The sequence below is a fragment of the Prionailurus viverrinus genome, chromosome A1 (assembly GCF_022837055.1).
Source record: "Prionailurus viverrinus isolate Anna chromosome A1, UM_Priviv_1.0, whole genome shotgun sequence".
In the NCBI taxonomy this organism is placed as follows: Eukaryota; Metazoa; Chordata; class Mammalia; order Carnivora; family Felidae; genus Prionailurus; species Prionailurus viverrinus.
In genome coordinates, this window is record NC_062561.1 from 11,779,654 (window position 1) to 11,799,241 (window position 19,588).

The following is a 19,588-nucleotide window of genomic DNA, read 5'->3' on the forward strand; positions in this document are numbered from 1 at the left end:
TAACATATCTTATAAGAGAACTATTTTTCATTCAAAGTTCAAATCAAGTCTGTATTCCATTTTTATATGCTTGACAGTGGCAATAATTTTGAATTCTATATTTCCCGTTAATTTAGTTCTGTGCATATTTTTCCATCTCTCTAGAAGTGCTTTTATTTTTGGTATATGTTATGGTGGTACTTGTTTTATGAAAATGTTGTCCTTATATCCGTGTGTGTGCGTGTGTGTGTGTATGTGTGTGTGTGTGTGTATGTTTGCGCGCGCGCATGCACAGACTTGAGAATAATACTTTTCTTGCTTAGCATTAGTATGGATGAACTTGATAGAGCTTATTTATTGTACTGACTGCATAATCTTCTGTGGGAAGATTTGGCACGTTTCATTTAGCTGTTTCCTTGTCGATGTCAGGTTTTTCCCATGTTTTTTTTCCCCCCCACTATAAACAGTGCTAAGATAAATATTCTTGTACAATTTATATTGACATTTTTATTACGGTGAGATAGAATGGGAAGAGGAGGATTACTGGGTTGAAGGGAATGTGTTGTTAAAATTTAATAGATATTATGCATACATTTCTTTTTAGAAAGGCTGTAATAATTTACATTTCCAAAAACACTGACAGATCAGTGGTTTTCACATTGTTCCCCGGGGACTTCCTTGACAAGAAGAGTTGGGGGCATTGGGGTACTGATCACCCAGTTCAACTGGAGAGCTCTTTTAATCTGTTCACTGTATTTGATGTTGTTGGAACATTTTGGTTAGAAGAATGAGTTTCATCATTAAAATAAGTTTGAAGAATCACTGCCCTGTGTAATCAGATTTTTCTTTTAGATCAAACCAGCCATTGAGATCACTAACTTTTTGGATGCTTGTGTTGGCTCCCAATTCCCATGGAATTGTTTTTATTGAACCATATTTTAAATACTTTGAATTGTACTTTGGCTTGCATTGAAGGATAAAAAGAAGTAAATAAAACTCATTTCTGTGCTTATTCTAGATATGGTGCAGGGTTATCCTTTGTATTACTCACTGATCTCCTGAGGGTTCAGTGAGGACTCAAGTGTCAGAAAAAGTTTCACTTCCCTTGAGCAAGTTTTAGGTTTTTAACTCTTGGACAGTGTTAACCTTATAGTTGATATTTCTGTTTGATTTATTCATCTTATGCTTTTTGAAGATAGTTTGTTAGAGACTTATTTGTTATATACCATAACTATAAAGCTCCATACTTTGTTTTTGAAATAAATAAAACCAAGAGGTTAGGTATGCTACTGTGGCCGTTTCCAGTCATATAACCATGTAAGCAGCTGAGGTGTCATTCCAGTTCTCTCATACAGGACCTTTCTGATCCTGGGTAAATCAGTCAACCTCTCTTGACCTAGGTTTCTTCATTTGTTAAATAGGAATGATAATAAAATGACAGTTAATGATTTATCAAAAACATCTTTCAGTACATTCAGTGACTGGTTTCATAGGTTTTTAAAGGGTTTTGTGATGAAAGAAAAAAAAAAAAGAAACCAAAGTGCAGCCCATTAAAGTTAAATACGTGGGGGCTAGGAGAAATGTGGCTCAAATCTGGAGCTTTCAGATGTTGTTTACCCACTTAAAAATATATAAATAAGTGTATATTTTCTGGTCAGATTTTGTATTTCTCCCTGATTCAGTCTTGGAAGAGTGTATGTTTCTAGGAATTTATACAATCTTCTTAGTTAGTAACCCAATTAAAATATTAAAGCATTCCTTAACTTTTCTTTTCTGGGTCTTTAGCCTTCTAGTATTATAAGCTGTGTACTTTCTCTCTAGAAAACACATTTTCACATATATGCAAACTTCATGGACTCTCTTACATGACTACATGCCTCATAGACCTCTTAAAGCCCATTTTTATGGGTTTCCTTTTTGGAAGTTCAATTTAAGAACTGACCTGGAGTGGTGGTTCTCAATCTAGAATGATTTTGCCCTGCAGGGATATTTGGTAATACTTGGAAACATTTTTGGTTTTATGTAAAACTACGGGTCATGGTGGGGTGCGTGTGTGTTTATGTTTATATGCTACTGGTGTCTGGTGGGCCAAGGCCAGGGATGTGGCTAACCATCTTGGAATGCGTAGGAACACTCATATGCCCACCCACAGCAAAGAATTCTGAGCAAAAACATCAACCAGTGGTGCTTTGGTTGAGAATGCCTGATCTAGAGGAAGAGATGAATCGGATTTCTTTCAAAAATCTTTCATAATCCTTGAAATCTAACTGGGCTTCTTTGCTGACAGTTGGGTAGGATATTGTTAAGGTTGTATTCTCTGGACCTTACTCTATCTTGAATATTCTGCCTTTGGTGTTTGCATAGTTTATTATTTTTCAGGTTTCTGTTTAAATGCCACTTAATTCAAGAGTCCTTTTTTGTCTTTGCAATCTAAAACAGCTCCCTTCTCCACTTACCCTTAGTTTTATTAACATTTCACATTACCTAACACACACACTTATTTGTTGTCTTTCTCCCTTCAACTTTAAGTTCCACGAGAGTATGCTTCTTTGTCTTTATTGCTATATCTCCCCTAGCTCAAACAGTGCTGTAGTATAATAAATGTTCAAATATTTGTTGTTAAAAGAATGAATGGCATGAGTCTGGTATTGTGGCAAGTTTGTGTTATTTTAGCAAAGCTCTATGTTGTAGAGATCAAATGAGCGGATGGTAAGGTTGACAACCTTTTGTGAAAATTAAGGGCTCACCCAGGTGTAGAAGAAGCTAAGAGCCTATCTGAGGGCTAAGCAAGGATTAAAAAGAAATAGTTCTGGGGGGCCTGGGTTGCTCAGTCAGTTAAGCATCCTACTCTTGATTTCAGTTCAGGACATTATTTCTTGTTTCTTGAGATTGAGCCCCATGTCAGCGTGGAGCTTGCTTGGAATTCTGTTTCCTCTTTCTCTGCCTCTTCCTCCCTCGCTTGTTCATGCTCTCTCTCTCCCTCTCTCACAATAAAGAAACGAACCTAAAAAAATAAAAAGAAATAGATTTTTGGCTGCTCTAGAATATTCTGTACTGTTCTTCAAACTTGTTTGACCATGGGAATTATCTGAGACACTCCTTAAAAATGTGGGATATGGGGGTGCCTGGGTGACTCAGTCGGTTAAGCTACCGACTTCAGCTCAGGTCATGATCTCCTAGTTTGTGAGTTCAAGCCCTGCATCGGGCTCTGTGCTGACAGCTCAGAGCCTAAAACCTGCTTCAGATTCTGTGTCTCCCTCTCTCTCTGCCCTCCCCCGACTCACGCTCTGTCTCTCTTTCCTTCAAAAATAAATAAACATTTAAAAACAGTGTGGAATATGAAGTCTCTCCCACATCTACTGAATCAAAATTTCTAGAGGAGACACCAGGACATTTTTATTAAGAATAAATAGGAGAAGTGTAGTCTTTAGATGACACTGGGAGAACTGGGTTTCTACATGCAAAAGAATGAAGGTTGGACTCATATCTCAAACAATATATAAAAATTAGCTTAAAGTGGATCAATGGCCCTAAAGAGCTAAAGCCCATAAACTCTTCCAAGAAAACATAGTGGTAAAATTTCATGCCCTTGGATTTGGTAATAAATTCTTGGCTGTGATACCATCAGCAAAAGCAGTAAAAGAAACAAAATGGATAAATTTGGCTTCATAAAAATTAAAAACTTGTGCATCAAAGGTCATTATTAAGAAAGGGAAAAGACAATACAGAATGGGAGAAAATATTTATAAATCATATATCTGATAAGGATTTAATATCCAGAATATATAAAGGATGCCTGCAGCTCAACAGCAAAAGGACAAATAACCTACTTTCAAAATCGGCAAAGGACTTGAATAGACATTTCTTCAAAGAATCTGTAAAATCCTAAGTATATACCAAAAAATTGAAAACAGGGCCTTGAAGAGATATTGGTACACCCATGTTTATAGTAGTATTTATAATAGCTATAAGTGGAAACAACCTAAGTGGAAACAATCCATTAACAGATGAATGAATAAAGTGTCATATGTGTTCAATGGAATGTTATTCCATCATAAAAAGTAATGAAGGCATGATAGTTGATACAGCATGAATGGATCTTGGAGATATTCTGAGTGAAATAAGCCAGGCACAAAAGGACAAATACTGTATGGTTACACTTAGATGAGATACTTAGAATAGGCAAATTGATAGAGATAGAAAGTAGATTAGAGGTTACTAGGGGCTGGGGAGAAGACAGAGTGGGGGGGTTATTACTTAATGGTTATAGAGTTTCTTTTTAGGGTTATGAAAAGTTTCAGGAATAGATAATGGTGAAGGCTGCTCAACATTGTGAGTATAATCAGCGCCACTGAATTCTACATTAAAAATGGCAAAAATGGCAAATTTCACTTTATATATATTTTACCACAATAAAAAGTACCAATAGCAAAAGCTGTTGAATTGTGTACTCTATTATTATTTATTAAATGTATGTTTATTTTTGAGAGAGAGAAAGAGCATGAGCTGGAGAGAGGCAGAGAGAGAGAGGGGAGACACAGAATCTGAATCAGGCTCCAGACCCTGAGCCGTCAACACAGAGCCCGACGCTGGACTGGAACTCACAGATTGTGAGATCATGACCTGAGCTAAAGTTGGACGCTTAACCAGCTGAGCCACCCAGGCACCCCTTGAATTGTGTACTTTATTTTTTTTATTTTTTATTTAAAAAAAAAAAAAATTTTTTTTTTTTTTTTTAACATTTATTTACTATTGAGAGACAGAGAGATACAGAGCATGAGCAGGAACGGGGCAGAGAGAGGGGGAGACACAAAATCCGAAGCAGGCTCCGGGCCCTGAGCCGCCAGCACAGAGCCCAACGCGGGGCCTGAACTCAGAAGCTGCGAGATCATGACTTGAGCTGAAGTCAGATGCTCAACTGACTGACCCACCCAGGCGCCCCTTGAATTGTGTACTTAAAATTTTTTTTTTAACGTTTATTTTTTTATTTTTGAGACAGAGAGAGACAGAGCATGAACGGGGGAGGGGCAGAGAGAGAGGGAGACACAGAATCGGAAACAGGCTCCAGGCTCTGAGCCATCAGCCCAGAGCCCAACGCAGGGCTCGAACTCACGGACCGTGAGATCGTGACCTGAGCTGAAGTCGGACGCTTAACCGACTGAGCCACCCGGGCGCCCCGAATTGTGTACTTTAAATAAAGAGTGAATTGTCTGGTATGTGAATTATATCCCCATAAACTTGTTTAAGAAAACAAACAAAAACAAGCATTCATGTTTGGGCAGTAATGCCAAAGAACAAAACCGGGTTGATTTTAGCTAGGAAGTGTATTAGGTAGTTGTTGGCAATTATCTGTCATAAACAGAAAAATCTTTGTAATTCTCTCATGGAATAAGCAGCAGTTTCCTCATCAGGGTGATGCAGCTGCAAATATAATATACCTAAATAGGTAAAGAAACTTTTGGACATTAATACAGTTGAAAATAACTGAAAAAAGTGATAGTAATCAGTGAGACTAGATTAAAACGCTTGTGCATACCTTCAAAGTGTATATATTTAGGAATATCTTCAAATATTTATGTACTGTGTTGGTTTTGGTATGTTTTCCCATTATAGGGAAATTTACTGAGAAAGTTACCAAATTATACTTCTTGGTGGACTTGACATCCAGGTTTATCTTCCAGTCATCCTTCTCCCAATTTAGTCATTATACTTCCATCTACAAGGTACATAACTTAAAACATTTTTTAAAATTTTGTGGTAAAGATGGTTAATACAATAGAAAACAGGAGAGAAGTATGGTTTAGTGGGAAGAAAAAGGTTAAGACAGCAGTATAATGACCAGTGTTTAATTAACAACCTTGCCTTAAAGGTTATGTAGTTACTGTACTTACACTTAAAAATTTTTAATTCTCAAGAAAATTTGTAACTTGTTAATAACTAGACTTACTTTAGTCATCATTTCACAATACATATACTGAATCATTATATTGTACACCTGAAATTAATATGATGTGTTATGTCAATTCTGTCTCAGAAGTTTAAAAAAATTTAAAATGTGGGACCAGTTTTATTATGTTTGAAGTTATATGGGATCTAGGTGTTTGACAAGATGGTTTAGATTTATTGTGTTATGAAGAAAACTATGTTCTTTAACGTATTTTAAAGTGATAATATTTTGTACCCATAGATGCAAAATAAAAAAAAAAGGCTGAAAATCCTGGTGCAAAATTGCCTTTGTTTTTTACAAGCAGAAGATTATTAGAGTCGAGAATCCCTAAGTCTTTCTGTATTAAGCAGTCTAGTACAGCTTCAAGTGCAGATAAAGTATCTGTAAGGCTGTTTCCTTCCTGTTTAACAAAAAATTGAAAGCTGTTTTCAATTTTGCTAAATTTATTTCTGTTAGAAGTCAGTACTACCTTCAAGGGCCTACATCTTGAAGGAGAAAACCTGAACTCTAATGTTCAGTGTTGAAAAGTTTGATTACGATGCTGGAAATAAATGGAGACTAACTATGCTTGTATGATATTTGGATTGTTGTTGTTTTGCTAATGTTCTGTTTTATCCATTATTTTGAAAAGTGTGATTTTGCAGAATGAGATTTTTCTAGAAATGCACATATAACAGATACCTGTACTTTTTTTTTTTTTTTTCAGGTCTAGCATATTTTTGTGCTTTTTCTAATTGCTCAGTGTTGAATAGCCATTTTGAATCCTAGAATCCATACCTAGCTATCTTCCTGTCTCCCACAGCTTGAATTCCAACTTTGAATCCTAGAATCCATAGCCATTTTGAATCCTAGAATCCATACCTAGCTATCTTCCTGTCTTCCACAGCTTGAATTCCAACTTTGTGATGTGCTGCTGCTGATTTTCTCTACCATCTTTGACATAATGAGTTGTTCTCTTTTGTGTTTCCTTGAAAACACTTAGGTCTATAAGCCAGTGATTTTTAGCAAATTTAGAGTGTATAACCATTGTCCTCCAAAGATTGCTGGTGTCCATTTGTGGTTACTCCTTTCTCAACCCCAGTGCCAGATGACAACTCGCCTATTTGCTTTTTATGGATGTTTCCTGTAAGTGTAATCTATGTAATACATAGTTTTTTGTGTCTTGCTTTTCTTATTTGTGGAATATTTTTGAGGTTCATCCATGTTGTGTCATATTTCAGTACTTTGTTCCATTTCATTCCTAACTAGCTTTCCCTTGTATGGGTATACCACATTTTGTTTATCCATTCATCAATTAATAGATGTTTGGGTTGTCTCTACTTTTTGGCCATTAAGTTGCATTGTTATTTAACTTTGCATATAAAAATCCTCATGTAACCTTTTTTAATGTTTGTTTATTTTTGTGAGGGAGAGAGAGAGACACTGAGTGTGAGTGGGGGAGGGGCCGAGAGAAGGAGAAAGACACAGAATCTGAAGCAGGCTCCTGGTTCCAAGCTGTCAGCACAGAGCCCAACATGGGACTTGAACCCACGAACCATGAGATCATGACCTGAACCAAAGTTGGATGCTTAACTGACTGAGCCACCCAGGTGCTCCATGGAACCTTTTTTAAGTGTGGGTGTTTGGGCCTGAAGATTAGGAGATTCAAGTGTGCTCCAAAAATTGGGAGCCATGAGGTTAAGGGAATAGGCTTTGGGAATCAGATATGGATTAGTTCCAGTTTAGTTGCTGGATAACTTCAGCATAGTTAATCTCTTTGACCCTCAGTTTCCTCATTTATAAAATGGGAGTAATTATGTAATTCATCTCATTATTAAGAATTATTTCTTGAGCTCAGTTCTCGCTTTTTTGCCTATCACTGTTACTTAGATATATACAGCAGTGAACAAAATTATATTCTTTTTTTTTTTTTAATTTTTTTTTTCAACGTTTATTTATTTTTGGGACAGAGAGAGACAGCATGAATGGGGGAGGGGCAGAGAGAGAGGGAGACACAGAATCGGAAACAGGCTCCAGGCTCTGAGCCATCAGCCCAGAGCCTGACGCGGGGCTCGAACTCCCGGACCGCGAGATCGTGACCTGGCTGAAGTCGGACGCTTAACCGACTGCGCCACCCAGGCGCCCCCAAAATTATATTCTTATTCTCATATAGTTCATGAAAGTTCAGAAGGGGATATAGACATTAGAAGATAAACACCTATACTTATGATAAATTCTTTGAAGGAAAAGTACAGGGGTAGTGTTGAGAGCATATAGTAGAGATTTAATTTAGTTTGGGCAGACTTGGGAAAGCGTACCTGAGGAATTGACACACAAGATTTGAAAAATCAGTGTTAGCCAGGCATGAGGGGAAGAGGTGACAGGAGGAAAAAGGTTTGAGGCAGAAAGAATAGCACACACTGAGACAGAAAGATCTTGGTTTGGTGCCTTTAAGGAGTAGAGGTGTGATAGGAGTATGGTGATTAAAGTGGTCAGATTAATATATTTGGAACTTATTTTAAGGGTACTGGGAATCTATTTAAGAATTTTAAGGCAATGATATGAGGAGATTACTGTACTAAGAAGATCATTTCTGGCTGCTGTATGAAGAACAAATTGGAGGTGGCTTAGATTAGGTTGTGGTGAAATGATGGCTAAATGAGGGTGGATTTCATTTATCTTTTACAAGTAGCATTCACAGGACTTGGTTGGTCTTAAATGTTGAAAGGGTCACTCCCAGTTTTTTGGGGAGGAACAAATTGGGTACACTAAGGCACCATATACAGAGAGAAGATAGAAGGTGGGTTATTTTGGAGGGGGAAGAAGTTGGAAGATGGCTTGTTGTTTAATTTGGGGGATTTTAAGTTCAAGATGCCTTTGTGAATAAACCAAGTAGAAATGTCAACTGGTTGTATATGTGAACTAGCTTTTATAAGAGATCTGTTGGTAGGGTATGTATTATTTTAAAGTCTTTGGAGTAGGTTTTAAAACGCTTATGGCAAAAGTCTGGAGAAAAACATATAGACTAAAAAGTGAATAAAAGGGTCAGGATTGAATTCTGATGAATTACTAATATTTAGAGGCTGGGTAGAAAAGGAGACAATGACGACAAGAGTGACCAGTAAGGTAGTAGGAAAATCAAGAAGAGGTAGAGTAGACTAGGAACCAAAGGAAGAGAGTGTTTCAAGGAGAAGGGTATCATCAACTGTGTGTCTGTACTTCTGAGATCAATTAAATAAGGGTTAGAAAAGTGTTCATTTGATTCGACAGCATGGAGGTCAGTGATGACTTCTAGTTAGCTTTTATTGCATAACAAATCACCCCACAAGTTAACCGCTTAAAATAACCACCGTTTATTTGGCTTCCAGTTCTACAGGTTGACAAGTTGAGTTTGGCTTAGCTGGGCAGTAGCTGGGCAGTTCTACTCATCTGGATCAGCTTTAGTGATCCCTTACCTGGGCTTGCTCATGCATCTACAGGTATGCCTCTGTCATTACCTGCTAGTTTGGCTGTGGCTGACTTGTTCATGATGATCGTGACTGGAAAAACTGGGACCTCTTTCCATACGATCTCTCATTTTCCAGTGTGATGACTTCTGGGCTTGTGCACAGGTTCAGTAGAGTTCCAAAAGCAGCAAGTCTGTAAACTCCAAGCCAGAAACCCTTGTTAAGCTTGCCAAATGTCCTAGTGGATCAAGTCATAAGTTCATTTCAGATTCAAGGGCTGGAAAAACACTCTTGATTGGAGGAGCAACAAAGTCACGTTGCAAGGGTGTAGTTACAGAAAAAGGAAAAATCCGTTGCCGTTTTTGAAGCCTGCTACGATGATTATGGCAAAGGCATTATTGCTGATGATGGGGGGGGATGTTGGAAACAAGATTGCTAGTATGAAAAGTGAATGGGAACTGAAGACGTGAAGGTAGAAAATATACTTCTTGAGAGGCTTGGCTGTGAAAGTAATTTGAGAGAGAAGACAGTAGTAGTTGGAGGGGTATTTGTAGTCTGAGCAGGTGTGTTGCGGTATTCTTTCCACTGGAGAACAGAGTGTGTTGAGTGCTGAGAGAAGGGATCGAGTAGACACTGAGGATGCTGAGGCAGAAGAAAGAGGAGACAACTAATCAAGTGAAAGTCTCTGATAAACCTGTAGAGGATGGGATTTTGTGTACCTGGGTAGGGATTAGCTTTTGATGTAAGGCTAATATACTTTCTAATAACAGGAAGGAGAAAATGGATATAAATGCTGTAGGTAGGCCAGTAGATTTAGTGATAGGACCCTGAAGAGGTTCCTGTTTGATAGAGCTGTTTTCTCAGTGAAATAGGGGCGTGCAAGAATGTATGCTTAAGGTTTGATGTTCATAGAGGAATACCTAATTTTATTCCCCCACTGAATGGGACACTGAGCTGATATAGAGAAATACCAGTCATTTAGTAAATGGGAGATACTGTCATTATTAATATAAAAAGTATTACTTTAAAGAGATTTACAGGGGCACCTGGTTGGCTCAGTTGGTAAAGCATCCAGCTCTTGGTTTCAGTTCAGGTCATGATCTCATGGTTCGTGGGATCGAGCCCTGCGTCTGGCTCTGCACTAACAGCACAGAACCTGCCTGGGATTCTGTCTCTTCTCTCTCTGCCCCTCCCCCCACTTGCACACATGGGCATTCTCTTTCCCCTTCTCTCTCTTTCTGTCAAAATAAACATTTAATAAAATCTAAAAGATTTAACAGAATACTTTATGTATTGTTAGAAACTGGTGCTAATTGATGGAGCACTTCACTGACTCCACTTGGTTAAGCATCTGACTTCAGCTCAGGTCATGATCTCATGGTTCCTGAGTTCGAGCCTCCTTAGGGTCCTCTGTGCCCCTCCCCTGCTCATACTTGAGCTTGCTCTCGCTTGCTCGCTGTCTCTCAAAAACAAATAAACATTAAAAAAAAAAAAAAACTGGTGCTAGTCGAGATATTCTATGGCCTAGGGCTCTTTTTCTTTTTGAACCAGTTAAGTTAAACTTTACTCCCTTCTGTAATGTTGATGGTCCTTAAAAGGCATGTAGGCAAGAAATATGTTTAATCTTTTGTAAATAAACATTACCAAAAATATGAACAGAATGAGTTTGCTGTCTAAAAGGACTTTAAGCCATTTAAAATTGCTTTGTTTCACCAGAACTCATAGAGATAACTATTAAATAAACTTAATTTGAATTAAAAAAGATTAGTTCAAGTTGCTTGGTAGCTTAGTGGTAACACTGTATATGGAAATAACAGCTTTTTGTTTGCATAGTTGGAAAATATGTAAACGTGGCCTTAAGGTTATACACTTAGGGAAAATTAACATAATTTATTTTGTCTTTTATTCTTTTAGAAAGCACTCTTACTAGCTTTTTAATTGTTCCTGGCTTAGAATAAGCCTAACTTCTATTCTCTGTAATCACTCTGGACTGGAAAGGTTGTCTTTATGGAGGGCACCATCTGCTGGTTATAAGAGGTACCGATTGTGGGAAGACTGCATTTTGCAGTTACCAGAGTCTTCACAAAATCTTGTTTCCCTTCTAATTCCAACTCGGACTTGGAGTAAACTCCCAGGAGGAACAGCAGTTTTTAATAAACACAGCCAAGTAGAGATTCTAGTAGCAGTCTGATTTGATTTCTGTGACCCTGAATTTGTTGTCACATACTGGATTTTTAATAAAAATCACGACAGTGTCAGATGTCTTTATTTCTTCTCAGATCAGTTAAAAAAAATGATTATTCCTATTGCTCTTACCTTTGCTCTTCAATCCAGTCAGTACTTTGTTTTTTTCCATTCATTGAAAGGATCTTAAATATTTTTACTGTAGTCTTATTTGATCTTAACAACATTTATTTATATGTGATATTATCAGAATAAAGAACAATGTTTTTATTGATTTTTCTTCCAGTGACTGTCAGTATGATTTTTAAAAATACTGATATGGGGGTGCTTAGGTGGCTCAATTGGTGGAGCATTGGACTTGAGCTTGGGTCATGGTCACATGGTTCATGAGTTTGAGCACCATGTCCAGCTCTCTGTTGTCAAAGCCCAGAGTTAGCTTCGGATCCTCTGTCTCCCTCTAGCTTTCTGCCCTGTGTGTGTGCACACGCTCTCAAAAATGAATAAACATGAAAAAAGATCAGATTAAAAATATAGATGTTTCCCTTAATTAACATTTTAGATGAACTTACTCAAAGGTTGTATAAGCTCTTTAGTATTAGAATATTTTATTGTGTTTTATTTGTTCATATTGGATATAAAAATGTAAATATTTGTAACAACATGCATTACAGTGCATACAATGAAATTAACTGCTTTCTGAAACTATTTGTTTCACATTACCCTTTAAAAGCAGGAAAATTCTATATCATAGTTTTAGTATAAATTGGGGGTAAATTGAAAGCATATATATTTTAAATGGAAAAAGGAATTTGTTCTTCTATAGTGTATTTAGTATATAAAATGGATTCTGATAGTGGTCAGTTTTATGTAAATTATTATTAAAAAAAATTTTTTTTAGCATTTATTTATTTTTTGAGAGGCAGAGAGAGACAGTATGAGTGGGGATAGAACAGAGAGAGAGGGAGACACAGAATCCGAAGCAGGCTCCAGGCTCTGAGCTGTCAACACAGAGCCCGATATGGGGCTCGAACTCACAGTGAGATCATGACCTGAGCCGAAGTCGGACGCTTAACTGACTGAGCCACCCAGGTGCCCCTATATAAATTATTTTTTAAGTACGGTTATTATTTTCTTATTTTCAGTGTATCCACTCTGCCTTACATGTGAATAATTAAAAGTCCACAAAGATGAAATATATTATGTCAGATAATTTAAGTCTGTTAAACCTCAGAGGAGCAGCTGTATATCAATATCTCTTATTCATTTCTGATAAAAATTGAAGATCCTATTTATTTCCCATACCCTTTCTTTCTTCAGCATTGCTCCCTTTCCCTCTTTCTCATTTACACTTTTTTATTTTTCTCTTAGGTTGCAGTTTAGTAGTTATTTCTGTTATTTTGGGAAACTTTTTCCTTAAAGATCACCTTACCAGGTCCAAGGGAGTATTTACTAAGGCCATTTTGTATGTTTCAGCAACATGTGTTTCTGAAATAATTAGCACTGTATGCCACCCCTTCATCTTCAAGCATTTTTTTCTAGGTTAAAACATTTTTTTTTTTCTACCTTTTCTGACCCTTCTGTTTTTCTTCCTATCCCCCTCCCCATTTCAATATAGATGTTTCCTTAGGGTTGAGTCTTGGTGTCTCAGCTCATCCTACATGTTTTTCTTAATCTTGTAAACCCATAAAGCATGAGCTTTATGACCAAAATGTTTTCTGGCTTTGATTTTCTTTAAAACTTCAGATCTATATCTTTAGTTACCTTTTAGACCAAAATTTTTTCCCCAAGACTTGACCTCTGTATGTTTTTTCCCTATCTCCATTATGGTGAGAGCAGAGATTTTATATATTTGCTTGTCATTGCATTCCTAGTATATGGTATAGTATACTGCACCAAGTAAATTCTCAGTAAATAAGTAATTGACTTTCAAGGAACAGAGGCTTTGAATCTTGTAATCATCTACTTCTCTTTACTTTTTTTTTTTTTTTTTACTTCTCTTTTAATATCGTCCATAAGTCTTTGAATCAGTTCTGTTTCCCCATGTTTCCCCATTTCTTCCTTACTTCTTATCTGGAATGTTGTAGCAGTTTTTTAACTGGTTTTACTGTATTTGATTTCTCCTTTCTGGTCTGTATTGCCTGTTGTAGCCATCATTTATTAGAACAGTTCTGGTCATTCATTCAGCAAGGATTTCCAGAGTACCTGCTTTGTGCTAGGTTCTCTAATAGATGCTAGCATAAAATGATATACTATCCTTCGCTTATAGGGCTTATGGCCTAGTAAGAGACATAGAATAAGTTCACTAAATATGATGTGATAATGCCAATTATGATATGTTCAAAGTTTTCCTAGCTGTAGGGGGAGGAGTCTTGCTCTGGTTGGAGAAGTCAGTGAAAGTTTAAACATAGACTTAATTAAGGTACATCATTTGCTTAGTAGACAAGGGCCAGTAAATATGTCATTCTGAAGAAACAGCTTGTATATATTCACAGAGATACTTCAGATCTCTGCTTCCAGTTCTATTGTTTATAAAACTGAAGTGCAAACTGAGTAAACCTGCCTCTTTGTTGACTCTTATCTTTTCTTCCTTAGCTCCCTTTACTTCCTTCCACCTTTTCCTTCAGTCACAATTCTAGATCTTAAGTTAAATTCTGAACTTTCTTCTCTAGATTGGTAACACATTCTAAACTGTTCTCTCTGTCCTTTTGTTCTATACATCGTTACCACTTCACCCCCATTCACCTGTAGAAATGGGCTTTCTTTTGATCTGATATTTTCCAAGCTTGTTATTTCTGTTAGAATAATTATAGAATTTACTGTGATTTAAATATTTAGGTTTTTTTGGTAGATTTTGAGATCTATCTTACTCATTTTGCCCGATGGTCACTGCTAAAGAGTTCTGCAAATAACAGGCACTTGACAAATTTTACCAAGGCCAATTTTTGACCATGTAGATGACTTTATTCTACAAAGGCACCATATCTATATTACTTAGTTGCAGGGTGTGGTCACAATTGTATATCTATTGTTAGGAATAATGAGCATTAGCTTTTACTTGTGTCGAGGCAAGGCAGAGACTTTTTTGTATTCCAGCTTCTGTGGAAAACTGGGAATCCTGTCACATTTATTTACTATCCTCTGAAATGATTTGTCCTGGGCCTTTGCTAAATATCTATCTTCTTTGGTTGAAGGAACACAGCTATGACCTTGGTTCTTCTCACTAATCTACCTGGAATTCATTTTGTGTAAGCTGTGAGGTATAGGTATGATGTTATTTTTTTTCCTTTTCCTTCCTCCTTCTCCCTCCTCCTCCCTCCTCCTCCTCCCTCCTCCTCCTCCCTCCTCCCCCCCCTTCCTCCTACCTCGTTTATGTATTTTTGAGAGAGGGACAGAGTGCAAGTAGGGGAGGGGCAGAAAGAGAGAGGGAGACACAATCTGAAGCAGGCTCCAGGCTCCAAGCTGTCAGCACAGAGCCTGACACAGGGCTCGAATCCACGAACCATGTGATCATGACCTGAGCTGAAGTTGGATGCTTAACCAACTGAGCCACCCAGGTACCCCGATATTATTTTTTTCTATATAGGTATTAAAGTATCTCAGAACTTGAATGAATTATTGAAATTTCAAACAACTTTATTGAGCTATAATTTATATATTGTAAAATTAATAAATTTTATCCCTTTCAAGTGTACAGTTCAATAATTTTTTTTTTAGGCAATTTACTGAAAAATGCAATCATCACCATAATCCAATTTTAGAACATTTTCATCGGTAAGATCCCTCAGGCCCGTTTTCAGTTAATCCCTCAATGGATTCTGTTGAGTTTTTTCATCTTGAGCTCTCTGTAGCATCTAGTACTGTTGGCCACTCCTTGTCTTGAAACATGGTATACCCCCTACTTTCTGATACAGCTTCCTTCCAAATCTTCTCCATACTTCTTTGGTCATTCTCACATTCCTTTGTAAGTTCTTTTTCCTCTCCCTATTTCTTAAAGATGTACCTTCTCTTATCTCTTCTTACTTTATAAGACTTCCTGAATCTGTCATCTGTGCCCCTGGTTTTAACTATCACTGAGGATCCCCACATCTGTCCCTAGCTCAGACATCTCTCTGGAAATCTAACTGCCCACTGACCATTTTCCCTCCTCTTCTTTTTCTTCTTCTTTCTCCTCCTCCTATTCCTCTTCTATCTCTTCCTTCTCCTCTTCTCCCCTGCCCCCACCCTCGACCCAGCAGATGGGGCAAAGCATCTTATTTCCCAAAGGGTACCTGAAAATCTTTTCTTTTTTTAAAACAGATTTATTGCTCTATAACTGATAGAGAAAACACTGCATATATATTATATACAACACCTATGATACCATTACCACACAGCTATCACTTCTAATAAAATAGCTATTACTTCTAAAAGTTTCCTTGTGCCCCTTTGCTTTTTTTTGGTAAGAACACACTTCACATGAAATCTATACTCTTAACAAATTCTTTTTAAAAATATTTTGTAATGTTTACTTTTGAGAGAGCAAGAGAGGTAGCACACATGAGCATGAGTGGGGGAGGGGCAGATTGAGAGAGAGAAAATGGAAAGCAGGCTCCAGGCTCTGCACTGTCAGCACAGAGCTCGCTGTGGGGCTCCAGCCCATGAACTATGAGGTCATGACCCGAACCGAAGTCAGACGCTTAACCGAGTGAGCCACCTTTAGGTGGCCAGGCACCCCTACTCTTAAATTCTTAAGTTAGTCCTAAACACTGACTTAGCTATAGGTGCCGTGTTGTATAGAACATCTCTAGAATTTAACCGTCTTGTAGAACTGTAACTTTATACTCATTGAATAACTCCCCATTTTCTCCTCCTCTCATCTCCTGGCAGCCACTATTCTATTTCCTGCTTCTATAAGTTTGACTATTTTAGATACTTCTATAAATGGAGTCCTGCAGTATTTGCCCTTCTATCACTAACATATTTCACTCAGCATAATGTCTTCCAGGTCCATCCATGTTGTTGCAAATGGTAGGATTTTCTTCTTTTTTAAGCCTGAATACTGTTCTATTTTAAGTATATACCACTTTTTCTTTATCCATTCATCTATTGATGAGGATTTGGGTTCTTTCCATATCTTGGCTATTGTGAATAATATTGCAGTGAATATGGGTATGCAGATACATCTTAAGAGATATTGATTTCCATTGTTTTTTGGATATATAGCCAGGATCAGGATTTCTGGATTGTATGGTAGTTCTATTTTTAATTTTTTGAGGAACCTCCCTACTGTTTTCCCTACTGGCTGCATCATTGTATATTCACATCAACAATGTACAAGAGTTCTTTATCTTTCACGTTTTGTCAACACTTGTTAGCTTTTTTTTTCTTTTTCTTCTTCTTTTTTTTTTTATAATGGCCATCCTAACAGAAGTGAAGTGATTCCTCCTTATTGATTTGCATTTCTCAATGGTGAAAAATAGCTTTCTTCTAAGATCAGTAACAAGACAAAGATGCCCAGTCTTGCCACTTCTGTTCAACATGGTACTGGAAGTCCTAGTCAGAGCAGTTAGACTCTGAAACAAGAACAAAACAAGAATAAAAACAAGAAATAAAAGGAATCCAAATCAGAAAGGAAGAAGTAAAAATACCTGTTTATAGATGATGTGAAAACCTTAAAGATCCTGCAAAAAAACCTTTTAGAGCTAATAAATTCTGTTAAGTTGCAGGATACCAAATCAACATGCAAAAATCAGTTACGTTTTTATATACTAACAATGAACTGTGGGAGATGAACAAAAGAATTCCTTCACAATAGTATCAAAAAGAAAAAAATGACTTGAGAACAAACTTTATCAAGGAGGCAAAACACTTGTGTACCAAAAACTGCAATACGTTGATCAAAGAAGTAAGACACAAATAAATGGAAAAACATCCAGTGTTCATGGATTGGAATATTTAATGTTGTTGAAATATTAGGTAATATTCGGAACTTTTTATCTTGTCCTCTCTGATCTTTTCTTACTGTTGTGCGTTTCGTATATTAATTTTCACGTATATTAATTTCACGTAGCTCTGATTCTAGGCTGTCTTTTCCATTGATTTTTTTTTCCCTCCTGCACTAATGCTACATCATTTAAATTACCTTTATAATGGGTTTTAATATCTGATAGAACAAATCCATTTAGAGTGTTTTCTTCTTTAAGTATCTCGCTATTTTTGGCCTTTTGCATTTACATATAAATTTTAAGATAAATTTGCTATAGTTCTTTTAAAATCAAAACTTGAATTTGATTGGATTGTATTGATAACATAATCACAGGGAAGATTTGCTATCTTTACAGTATTTGAGACTTCCAACCCAGCCCATGATATATCTTCATTTATTTAGGTTTTCTTTCATTTCTGTCAGTGAAGCTTTAAGATTTTCTCTAAAAGCACATCTTTTGTTAGATTTACTGCAGGTATTTTATGCTTTTCTATGTAAATTGCATTTTTAAACTTTTTAGTTGCTGTCCATATGAATACAATTGATTGGTTTGCTCTTAAGCCTTCTTATTTTGAAATAATTATAGGCATAAAGTTGTAAAAAATGAACATAGAATCCTATGAACCCTTCAGTTATCTTTTGCTGGTTGTGACATCTGATGTAGCTGTAGTACAATATCAAATTAGGAAATTGACATTTGTATAATATTGTTAATTAAATTACTGATCTTACTCTGTTTTCTCAAGTTTCTGCACAATATTTTCTCTCTCTCTCTGAGTGTATGTAGTCCTGTGTACTTTGATCCTGTGTATAGATTCTTGTCATTACCATCACAATCAAGATACAGAATTATGAAAGAATTCTCTCATGCTACCACTCAGTCTTATCTGTGTACCCTGGCAACCACTAATCTGTTCTCCATGCCTATAGTTGTCATTTTGAGAATGTTAAATTAATGAAACCATATAGCATGTAACCTTTTGATATTACAGTAAGTCTAATGACCATAGATTATTGCATGTGTCAGTAAGTAAGTTTTTTAGTAGTGCGTTTTATGGATCTGTCAGTTTAACTGATCATTCTTTGAGGAGCTTTCGATTGCCTCCGGTTTTGGGGTGTATGAATACACTGCTATAAATATTCTTGTACAGGTTTGCATGAACACAAGCTTTCATTTCTGTGGGAAAAATTCCCAAGAGTGAAATTGCTGGTTTGTATGATAAAGTGCCTGTTCAGTTTTATGAGAAACTGCTAGATTGTTTTCAACTATGTTTGTACTATTTCACATTTCTACCAGCAGTGTCTAGATTCAATTTCTTTGCATCCTTGCCTACATTTGATGTTGTCGCTATTTTCTATTTTAGCCATTCTAATAGTATATAATGGATTTTTTTTCCTTATTTTGTTTTTAATTTGCATTTCCCTAATGATTAATGAGGTGAACATTTTTTCATGTGCTGATTTGCCATTTGCATTTCCTCTTCAAATGTCTGTTCATGTCTTTTGCCCATTTTGTAATGGATTATTTTTTTATAGTATCTTTTTAAGACTTGTTTATATAGGCTAGATACATGTACTCTGTCATATATGTATTTGCAAATATTTTCTCCAATATATAGCTTAACTTTTCTCTTAACAGTTTTTTCACAGAGCAAAAGTTTTTAATTTTTGAAATCCAGTTTGTCACTTTTTCATTTTATGGATCTTGTAGTGTCATTTCTAAAAACCCTTGTAGTCTCAATAGTGAAGATATCTTCCATGTTTTCTTTTAAAAATTTTTGTTTACATTTTCTATTTAAATCTTTGGTGTATTTTAAATTAATTTTGTATAAGATGAGACACTTAGGTCAAGGTTTTCTTTTTTCTTTTTCTTTTTCTTTTTTTTTCTTTTCTTTTTTTTTTTTTTCGAGTGTGTTTATCCATTGCTCCAGCACTATATGTGGAAAACTATTATTGCTTCATTCAGTTGCTTTACCACCTTTGTAAAAACAACAACAACAACACACACACACGCACACACACCAATTGGGCATACTTGTGCGGATCTCTTTCAGGTTGTCTGTTTTTTTCTATTGATCTATATAGGTC

The 19,588-nt window shown here is 36.4% G+C and overlaps 1 protein-coding gene across 8 annotated transcripts in view; it reads left to right on the forward strand.

Moving 5' to 3' along the window:
* The window catches only part of PDS5B (PDS5 cohesin associated factor B), a 202,131-nt gene that overhangs the window by 44,646 nt on the left and 137,897 nt on the right, over positions 1-19,588 (forward strand). For 5 of the 8 annotated variants that reach the window (XM_047863743.1, XM_047863783.1, XM_047863778.1 and 2 more), the window contains exon 2: positions 9,274-9,384. The exons of the other annotated variants lie outside the window; for them this stretch is intronic. The gene's annotated coding sequence lies outside the window, so the exon portion shown is untranslated. The remainder of the gene's footprint in view (positions 1-9,273; positions 9,385-19,588) is intronic. 8 annotated transcript variants of the gene reach the window in all.